The sequence below is a fragment of the Thermobia domestica genome, chromosome 7, assembly GCF_964235325.1.
Source record: "Thermobia domestica chromosome 7, izTheDome1.hap1.1, whole genome shotgun sequence".
NCBI classification, from domain to species: Eukaryota; Metazoa; Arthropoda; class Insecta; order Zygentoma; family Lepismatidae; genus Thermobia; species Thermobia domestica.
In genome coordinates this window covers 79,474,928-79,487,321 of record NC_137460.1, presented here as the reverse complement: position 1 = coordinate 79,487,321, position 12,394 = coordinate 79,474,928, and the positions used below count along the sequence as shown (strand labels likewise).

General features: G+C 35.9%; 1 protein-coding gene across 4 annotated transcripts in view; it reads left to right on the top strand.

Moving 5' to 3' along the window:
- The window catches only part of LOC145690219 (WD repeat-containing protein 47), a 584,313-nt gene that overhangs the window by 180,336 nt on the left and 391,583 nt on the right, over positions 1 to 12,394 (top strand). The gene's annotated exons all lie outside the window — the stretch shown is intronic.

Here is a 12,394-nt window from a genome sequence, read left to right as displayed (position 1 = left end):
CCTGCAGTAGGCCGATCAGTACCAACAGGCACAGAAGGAAGTCCTTCACTGTTTCCTTGATGTTCTTCTCGTAGACTGCTGGCGCTACCATCATTATCTACTAACGGCTTCTCCTGCGTAGCCCTAACAGCTGCAGCATTTGACCTCTCTTCTAAAGTCTGTCTCATATGATTCGATACTTCAAACTCACTGTCCTCAAAAATATTTGGGTTCATAGGAAATATGCCGGCTTTCTCGAACCCACTTACCATGTTCTTAGAAGCAGTGGCGGCGTAAGGGCGGGGCGAGCGGTGCCCCCGCCCCGGGCCCCACATTGTGGGGGCCCCCAACGGCATGTAAAAAAATAATTACTAAGGAACCTTTTTAGCATGAGCCGTAGAAGAGCCGTCAAGGTTTATAATCCATACCTTCCCTAAATGTAAACGCAATTAATTGTTAATCAATATTACACCAAATAACGCATGAAACAACACAAATATCTCTCTAATAAAGCTAATCAATGCTGGATTTCCGTATAAGCTGAAAACTTCGGACCCCACTCTCTTGGGGACCCGAAAGGAATTTAAAGAGAAAACTGAATGTAGATTAAAAATAAATAAAATAAAAGTTTCATTATCCTGGAGGCTCTCAAAGAAATTTAAAGGAGAAAGCTCTGAATATAGGTGAAAAATAAAGTAAAGGTTTCATACTCTTGGGGGCTTCAAAAGAATTTTAAAGGAAAAGGCTGAATGCAGGTAGAAAAATAAAACAAACGTTTCAATTTCTTGAGACCCCCAAGAAACTTAAAGAAAAATTTGAATGTAGGTGAAAAAATAAAATAAAAGTTTCACTCTCTTGGGGCCCCAAAGAAACTTAAAGGAAACAATGTATGTGTATCGAAATACGAATAAAATAAAAGTTTCACTCTGTTCAATAACCTCAGATACATTTAAAGGAAAAAGCTGAGTGTAGATTAAAATACAATAAAAGAAAGTCAAATATATAGTGTTGTTTACATTGTAAGGTCTTCCGATGCAAGTAATGGGGCCCCGTCTATTAGCCTGCTTCCTAAAATATCACTGTTTATTTATTTATTTATTCGTATATCAGTTCAATAGAATGGTAGAAAGAAGGGATCAACGTGCATAATGCTTTATTAGGGTACTAGCATTATGTTGTTAACTAAAAGCTCTTTGGTGCAGACGCTATAGTCGCTGATTCACTTCTGTCTTTTTTCTTTTGTCCTTTACAAGTCGAATTTTCGGCGACCGAGACCCTTTTGCATAGCTGTTTTCCCCATTTCTGCTCTTTGTTTTTTTGGCATTACATGAATTTACATTTCAGCCCACAAAAGAGTGAAGAAAATGTTCAATAAGAAAACTAGAGTTCCAACTTTGATACGGAATATAGGTCCTTTGGCCATTTTCGTTCCTCGTAACAATAATTCATTGAACTTTGTGGCTTACATGCTGCGCATGTTAACGTTTTGGAGGTCACTTTGTTTGGAGCAATGGAACGTTTGTTGATATTCTTCCCTAGATCTACTTACCGATGGAATGTGCTGTAAAATCATATAAAGATTGGTCTAAAACATGAAACTGATACTAGATGGAGTTCAAAAGCAGAAGCTTTAAAGACACTTTCTAGTCAATTGGTGAAGTAATTAATCTGTTGGAAGATCTGCGTGACACTTCGATCGAAACGCTTGATATTAGACGAGATGCTGGTCTTCTTCTTGCAAGCATCTAGTCATTTAACTTAATCGCTTTACTATATTTCTGGTCTGCAGATCTCTCATATATTGATCGGATCCCTCTTACTCAGTTACAGACCCTGGCTGACACCATTGATACCTGGAGACTTGAGCTGGGCAAGGAAGTCTTATCCACAGCTGAAGGAAGTTTCAGGGCATGGAACATAACTGTGGGTACACACAGTAGAAGAAGGAGATGCATGCCTGGAGAAGCAAAGAATGAACCCTTGACCGCACATTCCGAAGTGAAGCGCTCTATCAATGAAATTCTGGATGAGATGAGACAACAAATGTAGGATCATTTTACTCAGATGCATGAAATGAAAGACAGATTTGTATTCCTGTGTTCTATGGCCAACTTCGTGCAACAGCTAGATGATGAGAGCAAGGAAAGGCTAAAACCATGTTGCTATGATTTGGCTTTGTTCTACCCGAATGACCTGGATGGCTTAAAATTATTTCAGGATTGTAAGGATATAATCCGTTCACTAAGGTGTACTCAGAAACCTAAAGAACAACTTGACTTTTCCCCACAAGGCATCCTGAAATATGTATCTTCAATGGGGCTTGAAATTTACTAAAGATTGGCAACCGTTCTTCAGATTTTGATAACACTGCCCGTATCTGTCGCATCATGTGAAAGGTATTTCAGCAAAATGAAATTGATAAAATCATACTTGCGTTCCACAATGAGTCAAGAAAGATTCACGAATCTAGCCATTCTTTCTATCAAAAATGAAATAGCATCCACTTTGGATTTTGATAATATAGTTGAGACTTTCGCAGCTACCAAAACAAGGAAGGTAACATTCTGAATGTTGGTGGAACACAGGCTAATATGGTAGTAGAAGTGCTGTCGAAAGTAGTTTCATGTTTCAAGTAAAGGCAATAAAAATACAAAAGTACCAAAAGAGTAATAAAAAGCGTCAAGATCTATCAATTGACTGGTGATAGGTGGTAATGAAAAGTAGGATGGTATAACCCGTAGAAGAATTCTGTGCTCATACATTAATCTATTATATATATATCCCCAATTATTCAATATATTCAGGAATTTTTGTTATTGTAACACTAAGTACGTTAGTAAGTGGTAATGGAAATAGTCATAAGTGACAGAATAAACATGACTGAACTATTAAATACAAAATAATATAATCATAATACAAGTGTAAAATCTGAAAACAATAGTAAAAAGGACAAGCAAGAGAGAAATATTCTGGTGCTTAACTATTCATTGATACTTCGGCAAAAGCAGTGGGACTAAATAGACCGTACATTATCACTGGAGAGAAGCCTAGTAAAAGATGGACGAAGAAGACACGCAGGGGAGAAATCTATTCTATCCATTATTTACGGATAGTTCGGTAAAGAAAAAAAGTATTTGAGTATTGTGTATGATCACTGGAGAGATACCGAATGTTAAAGTGAATGGGGCTAATTGTAGAAGAAAATTCTAATCAAATAAAATCCATCTAGCGTAAATTCAGACAGGGAGAAACTATGAATAAACAACCATATGAGAAATTGTGCAGGAGAAACACCAAAGGCGAGAACCGAACAAAAATATTCTAGAAAACATAGAGCTTACATTTAGAAATCGCATCGGTTATATTATTATTTGCAATTTTTGCAATATCAGCTCATTGTTACGTTCCGTACGTAAATTTGACTCTAAATGTATTGTTAGGAGCATTACTTCCACTATTCCATCTAATTATAGTACGCGTTGATACTAGGCTAATATAGGTGTAGGATTATTGATTGTTACGTTTTGCTTGCTCTTAAGATTATGCTATTTTTGTCGTGTGTTGTAGTTTCCGTTACACTTGTATCCCTAATTCCTTTTCTATCGTGTCCTTTGTTTGAAATTGAATAAAATAGAAAAATATGCAATGATAGCCTGGTCCAGTTTTATTTTTAGATATCAGCCTGAAGGCGGTTGTAAGCATTTGAAAAATAGACAGGGGTTCTGAATGTCACCCCCATTTGTTTAATATATATCCCAGATTAAATGATCTAAACACACACACCAACGGGAAAGGAGGAGGAGTATACAGAAAGAATGGTTATGTAAATGAATGTCAAACGTAGAAGTGTATAAATCACGATTGCTCAAAAAGGGGCCCCGATCTACTTGACTGGCCCCGGGCCCCAGTTTGCCCTACGCCGCCACTGCTTAGAAGTGACAACTCTTAGAAATGCGTTGTTTTAATGGGACCCATATAATATTCACTTACTCTGTTTCCTGTATGGTTCGTCATGAGCGCATGAGCCAGATGGGTAGCAAGTGCGTCCACTCATTCTTTTTCCTGGTCGCACTTGCCCCACCCTGCACTCAGTGTTTCGCGCTTGTTCACGAGGCTAGGAATTCTGCACTTCTGCCAGGCTTCCATGTGACAACTCAACCTTCATGTCACACATAGTGCCTATTATCCATTCAATTATGGTTATTCTGGACTTTAATGTGCTGATATGCTTACTTGAAATTGAATGAAAATAGAAATTTGCCTGTTCAGATTTCAATTTCGGGCAGACATTTGCACATCGACGTTCACTTGATAAACGACACTATCATACTGAATTCTAGCTTCGTCCACATAATCATATCTTACTGGCGATATGGGGGTGGACGTACTTGCCGTCCCTGTCGCACTTGCCCCCTCTCCCCTAAAGACTGCTGAAACATGTGTTTAATTATTTAAAATGGAAAGTCTAAATATCAAAGTACTCTAGACCTAAGTAATTTAGAGATGTGGAAATCTTATTGATTCACCCGCACCTTTTTACTTTCCACTTGCTGTAGTTTAAATAAAAGAAAAGCCGTGTTTCATTATTTTAAATAAAAGCACAAAATACCAAATTCCGTGTCTGTAACCTCAAGGGACTCTGGGATATGGACATCATCTTATAGTAGTTGCAACACAAATTTCACCCTTTTCCATGTCTCATTATATATATATATATATATATATATATATATATATATATATATATATATATATATATATATATATATATATATATATATATATCCGTAATGCTAAACCTACATTACCTCACAAATCCTATGCACTGTCTAAATTTCAGATTTCTAGTTAGCAGTTTTACCTAGTATTGGTCAGTCAGGACTTGTATTTGACAGGGAATAGCTTGAGGAGGCTGGTTACTCTTGTTTACTTTGTTTCCATATTGTCTCACCGCTTTTTAGATAATGGAAGAACTGTTTTTGACAAAAAACATGTTAAGAATACTGTTTTTTTTTTTTAAATCACCATCTTCGATGATAGTAACACGCATGTTTTAACTGCAATTTTGAAATTTTATGGCATCTTCCCTTTCTTGTCTGTAAGGATGGGAGTAACGGAACAGCTCCTTTTTCTTAATGTTTGGCTACAAAGTGCGCTGAACTTCACACAATTACTGTCTGCTCTTGAATTCAACCTTTGGCCCTCACACTCAAGTGAGGATAGGGTAGGGAAGAGTACATCCAAGTAGATTTCAAGATTCAACCATTTCATTTTCTCTCTCTTTAACTAAACGTTGGTGGAGGAATGCAGATAAATTTATTACTCCTTACTTAATGCTGTTTGGGGCTTGGTATGGGCCTCGTTTTCTCTAAATATCCATGTGTTCTGCGTTGTTGGACTTATAAACCTAGTTCTTGTTTTAGCAATTTCGTCCAGGAGTACGTTAGGCCAATGGTTCCTAACCTTTTTTGACTGACGACACACTTTACTGAACTTCCACGATATCATGACACTAATGTTTGATTTATTATTAATAATAATGCAAATTATAATAGTGTAAGACTTAAGAAGTTTCTGGGAAGTAGTGACTATGTAGTACTGAATATTGTTGTTGTCACTGAAGGTGTTAATTGAAACAGTCTGTGGGGCCGCGGTGGCTCAGTGGTAGAGCGTTCACCTCTGGTGCTTGGGGTCCCGGATTCGATCCCAGCCCCCGCCAAGTGAACTTTGTGGCGGACAAACACCCTGTGCGTGGGTTTTCTCGGGGTTCTCCCGTTTTCTCCCACTTTCTTCATTCCACCATTTCATTCATTTCTCATAATCACCGTCTCCTTTAGCCTAACCGGCATAACCGCGGGACGTAAAACACAAAGATTTCATCTCATTTTTTGAAACAGTCTGTTTCAAAATTGATTTTAACTAATTATAAAATGCGCCATAATTTTTAAATTCTAAAATTTCACTACACATACTTGACTTTGCGACACTCTCGTTGGGAGTTTCTACGTTAGGCCATTACTAATACGATCAGTACAATAATAATAATAATAATAATAATAATAATAATAATAATAATAATAATAATAATAATAATAATGGGTATTCTGCCATTATTGTTAGGTCTTTTGTCGCAACTAAGAAGCTTCCATGCTCCACGACCTTTAGCTAACCACTTCGTTAACGTACGATTTTTCTGTTTTGATACCGTCCATCAGTTGTAGCCTACTTCTTCCCTTCCTTCTCTTTCCTACCACCATACCATCTAGCACGTCTCTTAATACAATTCCTTCTTGCCAATGACCCAATCAGGTTATTTTCCTCTTTTCAATAAATCTAAAATTGTTCTTTTCTCCTCTACCATTTCTCAGACCCTCGCATTAATTTTCCGCTCGACCCAACTAATTCTCCATTCTTCTCAACACCCACATTTTGAAAGATTCCATACGTTTTTAATCATGTGTGCGTATTGTGTCCATGTTTTGCCCCACAGTATGATACTTCACATGAAGCATTTTATACATCTTTTTCTCAACTCTTTATTCAGGGTCCCTCAAAATAGACTTTTCTTCCTCCTATATGCTTCTTTTGCCATTCCTATCCTTGCGTTTATTTCACATTCGCACTAACAACACTACCCAGGTACCTATTATATTTACTCCCCTACTGCTTGTGTATTTGACACTGCTTCTGTATTTGACACCGACCGCTTCGTTTCAATCACTATGACTGTCTAACATTTATTTCCATCTCATTTTTCACAGTCTTTCCTCAAGTTTTCTAACATTTTGTTGATTTTCTTTCAAGATTCCACAACAAGCGTCATATCATTTGAGAACCGTATACATTTAATCATTCTCTCCTGCCAAAATGCCGTCTTCATTATGTATGCTTTTTTCACTATCTCTTTTAGATATATATTAAATAATATTGGCAAGAGACAGCATCCCTGTTGAACTCCCCTTCCAGTTTACTGTCCTCTGTCATTTTCTCCCCTATTCTAATACTTATTTGTTGTTCATATACTTTTCTTTGTGAGTCTTTGCTCTTTCCATTCCTACCCAACATTCTTTCTTTAGAAAGAACTTGAAACAACAATTCCCAATTTAGGCGGACAAAAGCCTTTTCTGGATCAATAAATACAACATACACCTCTTTTCCTTTTTCTTTAAACCTTTCACTGATTACTCTTTATAATCCAATTGCATCTATTGTGCCCTTACCCGTCCTGAACCTGAACTGTTCCTCCTTATTTTTTTTTTATCTGGGTTCGATTTCTGAGCCATCGGTACCTGATCATCTTCAGAAAATCTTCAGTTTACTGTCCTGTTTCATATATTTCACTTCAGAGTCGGACCAATTCTTTCTTGTCTTTGTCTCCCATATTTTTAATGACTTCAATTGGTAAATTAATACGGTCAGTACGAACTGTATTTAAATTCCTTAAGTGACGAAGATTTGGACTCGAGCATGGCGGTGTAGTCAAGCAAGTTGTTCTGGTGGGCATGACTTTTTCAGGAAGACGCTTTCTATCCTAAAAGAAAGAGAAAAAAAAAAAAGAATACGAAAGCATTAATAACGTAAGCAAACATATATATCACATACATACATATTATTATTATTATTGCAGTATGTTACTTTTATGAAATATCTCTTATCAGTGCGTGATAAGGTTAGAATCACAGGTTGTAAGAAAATACGAACACCGTAAGCTATTCATAAAGAAACAAAAGCTGTTTGTGAAAGTTGTTTTGCGGCGTCTTTATATTGGTATAAGTAGTATAAAAACACTAAGAAAAATTAATCTCTGACACTATTATGCAATAGTATAATAAATTCGCAATTGTGTGCTACCAATTTGTAAGTGAGAATACAAAGTGGATGCTTAATTTTAGTAGTTTTAGTTATTTTAACCTGTTAAAGTGGTTTACAGGTGGTTTAAAAATGTTTTTCTTCCTCATTCTATTATAAGCATTTTTCATTTAAAACCATATAACAGAGGAACCCCAGTTAGGGAGCCAAGAAATCGTTTGGGAGTCCCATTTGTCCCTGTATCTCTACCCTTGCTGGGACAGTTTCCTTGGAGTTGAAACAAGCAGAAGAAAGAAGTGATCAGAATTAATATAAGACTTTAGATTAGCATTTCCCAACCTTTTTCAACTTGCGGCTTACTACGCGGGTAGCTTGAATTCTCATAGATAGTATTATTATTATTATTTGTAAATATAAAATACCGTGGTACTTTTTCTGTGATTACTGATCTCACAGAGAAGAAAGCTCGATCACTGTTTTTTCCCCTGTGGAAATCATTATGATTATTTTTCATTCTAATTTAAAAATTCAAAACAATAGCAACAAAATGTAGGACTCAGATTTTTAAAAATATACTTTTTGTTTCGAAAGCTGTATCCGATTTTCACTAAGAAGGAAGATCACTCAAGAACGAACGAACAAACAAATCTCTTGTACTTTTAAAACACAGTAGGTAATTTGTATGCACGTTTGCTTTGTCGAAAGGATTGAATGATATTTTAAAATTTCAAGTTACGAAATAGTCTGCAACAATAAAGAATCAATAATGGTCATAACAATGATAACAAATACGTTTGTCAACATTAAAATATACAGAAAAGTAACACAGTATGCAACTTAATATTGTAGATTCATTGTAGAGGTTCATAGTAATTTGAAATAGAAATATACAATTTTTTCCTATGTCTTGCAATTTGATTGCTATAGAATTATTAATTTTTGTTTAGATTTCGTCGCGGCACACCCGTTGGGAAACGCTGCTTTAGACGATGATTGATGTATAGATCCATTTCATCTAGGGCTAGTGATCATAATAAATAGGTCTTCTAAGCAATCTGACGTTGAAAGGAAACCAAGTCGTGGAAATGTATTTCTCTTTAATTTATTCAGTTACTATGTAGACCAAATTTAATATTTAAATTTATATACCTGTGACTTCCGTATTATTCTAGTTCGTAAAATATTAATATCATATTTGTTTTGTATCATGTTTATAGTCCTTTTGTTTTGCAGAATTTGAAAAAAGAAAGAAAAAACTCTGATCTTTGTAGCCTTTAATTCTAGTCTCTTGAGACCCATCATTTTCGTTCATTTATTACGGGCTTAATAAACCTCTGTTATTACTACTTTCTGTTTATGATAAAAAGTTTTTTTTTAAGCTCCTTGTCTCGAATCATCATCTTTTTTTTAATTTCATTTTGTTTTTCGAAATATCCATAAATCTCATTCATACGTTACAGAGTACGAACTCTTAATATTTCTTTTTATTTATTGCTGTCAGTCTGTTTCAAAATACCGGCGAAATTGTAAAGTTTTGCAAGGCCTTTCATGGTAGTTCTGTTCATTCACATAACTGAAAAACTAAATACATAGTAGAATTTCAGAAAGAAGATATTTCAGGATATCAGTTAAAAATCAAACTAAGCTTGCGTTCATCTGCAAAAAGAGTCCCTAATCGCAAACATAAGACATTGCTTTGCTACTTTAATATATGAAACCTCCTGAATGTTAGAAGCGTGCAACTCTATCCATTACAACTCTGGAACTCACTAAAGGTATAATTAATACTCCTGACCCAGAGTATAACATTTATTAAAACTGAAATACAGCGTAACGGTTTCGACAACTTAACGTTATCTTCATCAGACACTAACTCAGTCTGATGAAGATAAGTTGTCGAAACCGTTACACTGTATTTTAGTTTTAATAAATAAGTGTTATAAAGCTGGTCAGAAGTGTTAATTATTTCGTTAGAAACCTATTTTAACTAATCTAATTCAAATAACAGAAATGCATGCAAACATAATTATTTTGTTTGGAGTTTTACGTCCTGTTCAGCACCGACTTGCTTGATACTTTGACCTACTCTTTAATGGGGGACCCGAAACTCTTAATCGATCATGGGTCTCCCACACAAAAAGAAACTTTAACTATTTTGTCAGAGGACTAGCTCAGGAGAGTAATGCTCCCGGAAGTAGGAACGAAAAACAGTTCTGATTGGTTGGCGTTATCTATGTCTTGCCACGTTGCATTCAAATAGCAGAATTCAGACGATTGTTGTTGTCGGTTCTCGTGGCCGAATGGGCTAGCGCTATATGCTAGTAACGAAAATCTCTTTTGGCGTGAGTTCAAACCCGGCCCGAGGATTTTTTTTTTACATTTTTATAACACTTTTTAAATTAAAATAATACGAAAATAATACTAAAAAATGTGACTTACTGACTTTTGTGCAGATATGTAGTAGTAGTAGTAGGAACGGGTTAGAAGCCCCGCAGGGCTCGTTTTGTTGCCCCTGTACTCCATGATATAAGGCTCGTTTTGTTCCCCTTGTACTAAATGATATAGATTTTGTGACCAACTTAAAACAACTGACTAGGATAGCGCGTAAAACAGCTGGCTAGAGTAGCGCGCGAAAAAACGTACTTGCGGGAGTATTACTCTCCCGAGCGGGTCGTTTTGTCAGCAAGAGTCTTCCATATAATCAAGATGGTAGTAGTATTATTGATGAAATGTAGAAAATTTCATTTAACTTCGGTAACTGAATGATGTAAGGGTAATTGAACTAATGAAGACTAGGCTAATATCTGTCGGACCACAATAAGTAACGAGATGAATAAGTAGGTAACTGAGATTTAAAAAAAAAAAGAAAAATAGAAATCCAAATTAAATACAAGGACAAGAAAAAATAATGTAAAATAATTCCTTCTCTGTGAAACGGTGCTTACAGTAATTTGCTTGAAATATTAGTTTTCAACACTTTGATTATGGCTATCGTTTGTTATAATACATTCCAGTTGATTGCTTCTGTTTCTTGATTGTTTCACCCACCCCCAACATCAATACATTTTAGCGTTAGTTAACATGCAAAAAAAGGCTCACTCTTATTCTGTGATTTGAGAAAACTGTATCTTTTGACAGAAATTGCATCGTAGTTATGAGAAATTTGCTATTTTCAGGGTACTCGAAATTGCCTGAGCTTTCTTGGTAGTTTGCCAGGTTTTCCCGAGAATGGATAAAAGAGAGGAAATGTAGCAATAAATTATGTCGTTTCAAGCAAGCAGTAACAATGGAATAATTGCGGGATTTGTTAAAGCCGTATAGTCTTATGCGGTAGTGTTACGTGTTTAAGATTTGTGCAGAGATGACGGCTTTTGCGTCAAATAGCAAACAATAGGGCTCCATGAAACGAATTATTAATGAAAGATGTCTTCAAGTTTTCTGCAAGAAAGCAATAGCCATAATTCTCTACAATTCTGGCAAATAGAAACTGCTAATCAACAACGTGCATAATTAAATTATATACTGAAAATTTCGCATCTGCTATGCGCGTCTCGCTTTGTAACTCTCTGGTAGAAAGCTTCGATGAAGTTTAGTCGTCCTGCCGGAAAGTTGTAGTTGTGGTGAGATGTGTGGTCAGCACATCGCAAGTTACATCATCGCTGTTCTTGGCTTTGTTGATCGGTTTCCATTGAATTATATTCCCGATTATCCTCACGACACTGGATAATTACTGTATTTCAATCGCTGCCTGCTCTTCCCTAATTACCCATCCAAGTACTCATAAACCTAGGGTAATATATTGTCTTGGGGCGGAAAACCTGGGTTCGATTTTCATCGGGAGCTTATGTGATTCGGATCCTACGTTAAGCTTTAGATCCACGTCTCATTTACCGTCGGTGCTGAAAGGGACACTAAACTCAAATCCAGCCAACCAACATTGGATCGTTTGTCTAATCATACTTTTCAAGAAGCTGTAGCAGATATAATATTTGTAATTCAGCAACTGTTAAAATGTAGAGTTTTTTTTTTTTTAACTTGTTAGTATCATACTTGTTTAGCTTGTTAGTAACAATGCCGTTTGCTAGATACTAGTAAAATTGTGTGCTTCATATTATACAAAATTGTTTTCTTGAAGTGACACCATATCTGGTATATAAAGAATTTGACCACTTGATTGACGTGGAACTGATATCACCTGGTGCAGAGCTACCATGTTCCGAACATTTAGCAGGCATTCAGTGCCGTTGAATGTATCATTTTGTTTGAAACGGTAAGTTCGAAGCAATAATCGTACGGTAGAAATGATGCTGTGAATATCGCATTACAAGATCTCAGTTGACGAGTAAAGATATAAGTTCAGTAAATTCTGTACAATATGTTGTATTGAAATGCAGAACGTTGCCTTTTGTTTTGATTACAGCCAATACGATATATTGCTTCTAAGAACAAAAATGATGTTCCAGGTAATGAGCATAATAGCCAACATTAATTCCTTGTGAAACACTGTCTACAATGGTAACTCCTCCATCGTAACTTCATTTTTAATAAACTCTATACTAATATACCAACAAAATTCGCAACTCTTATGTCAGTGAAAAATTTTTCC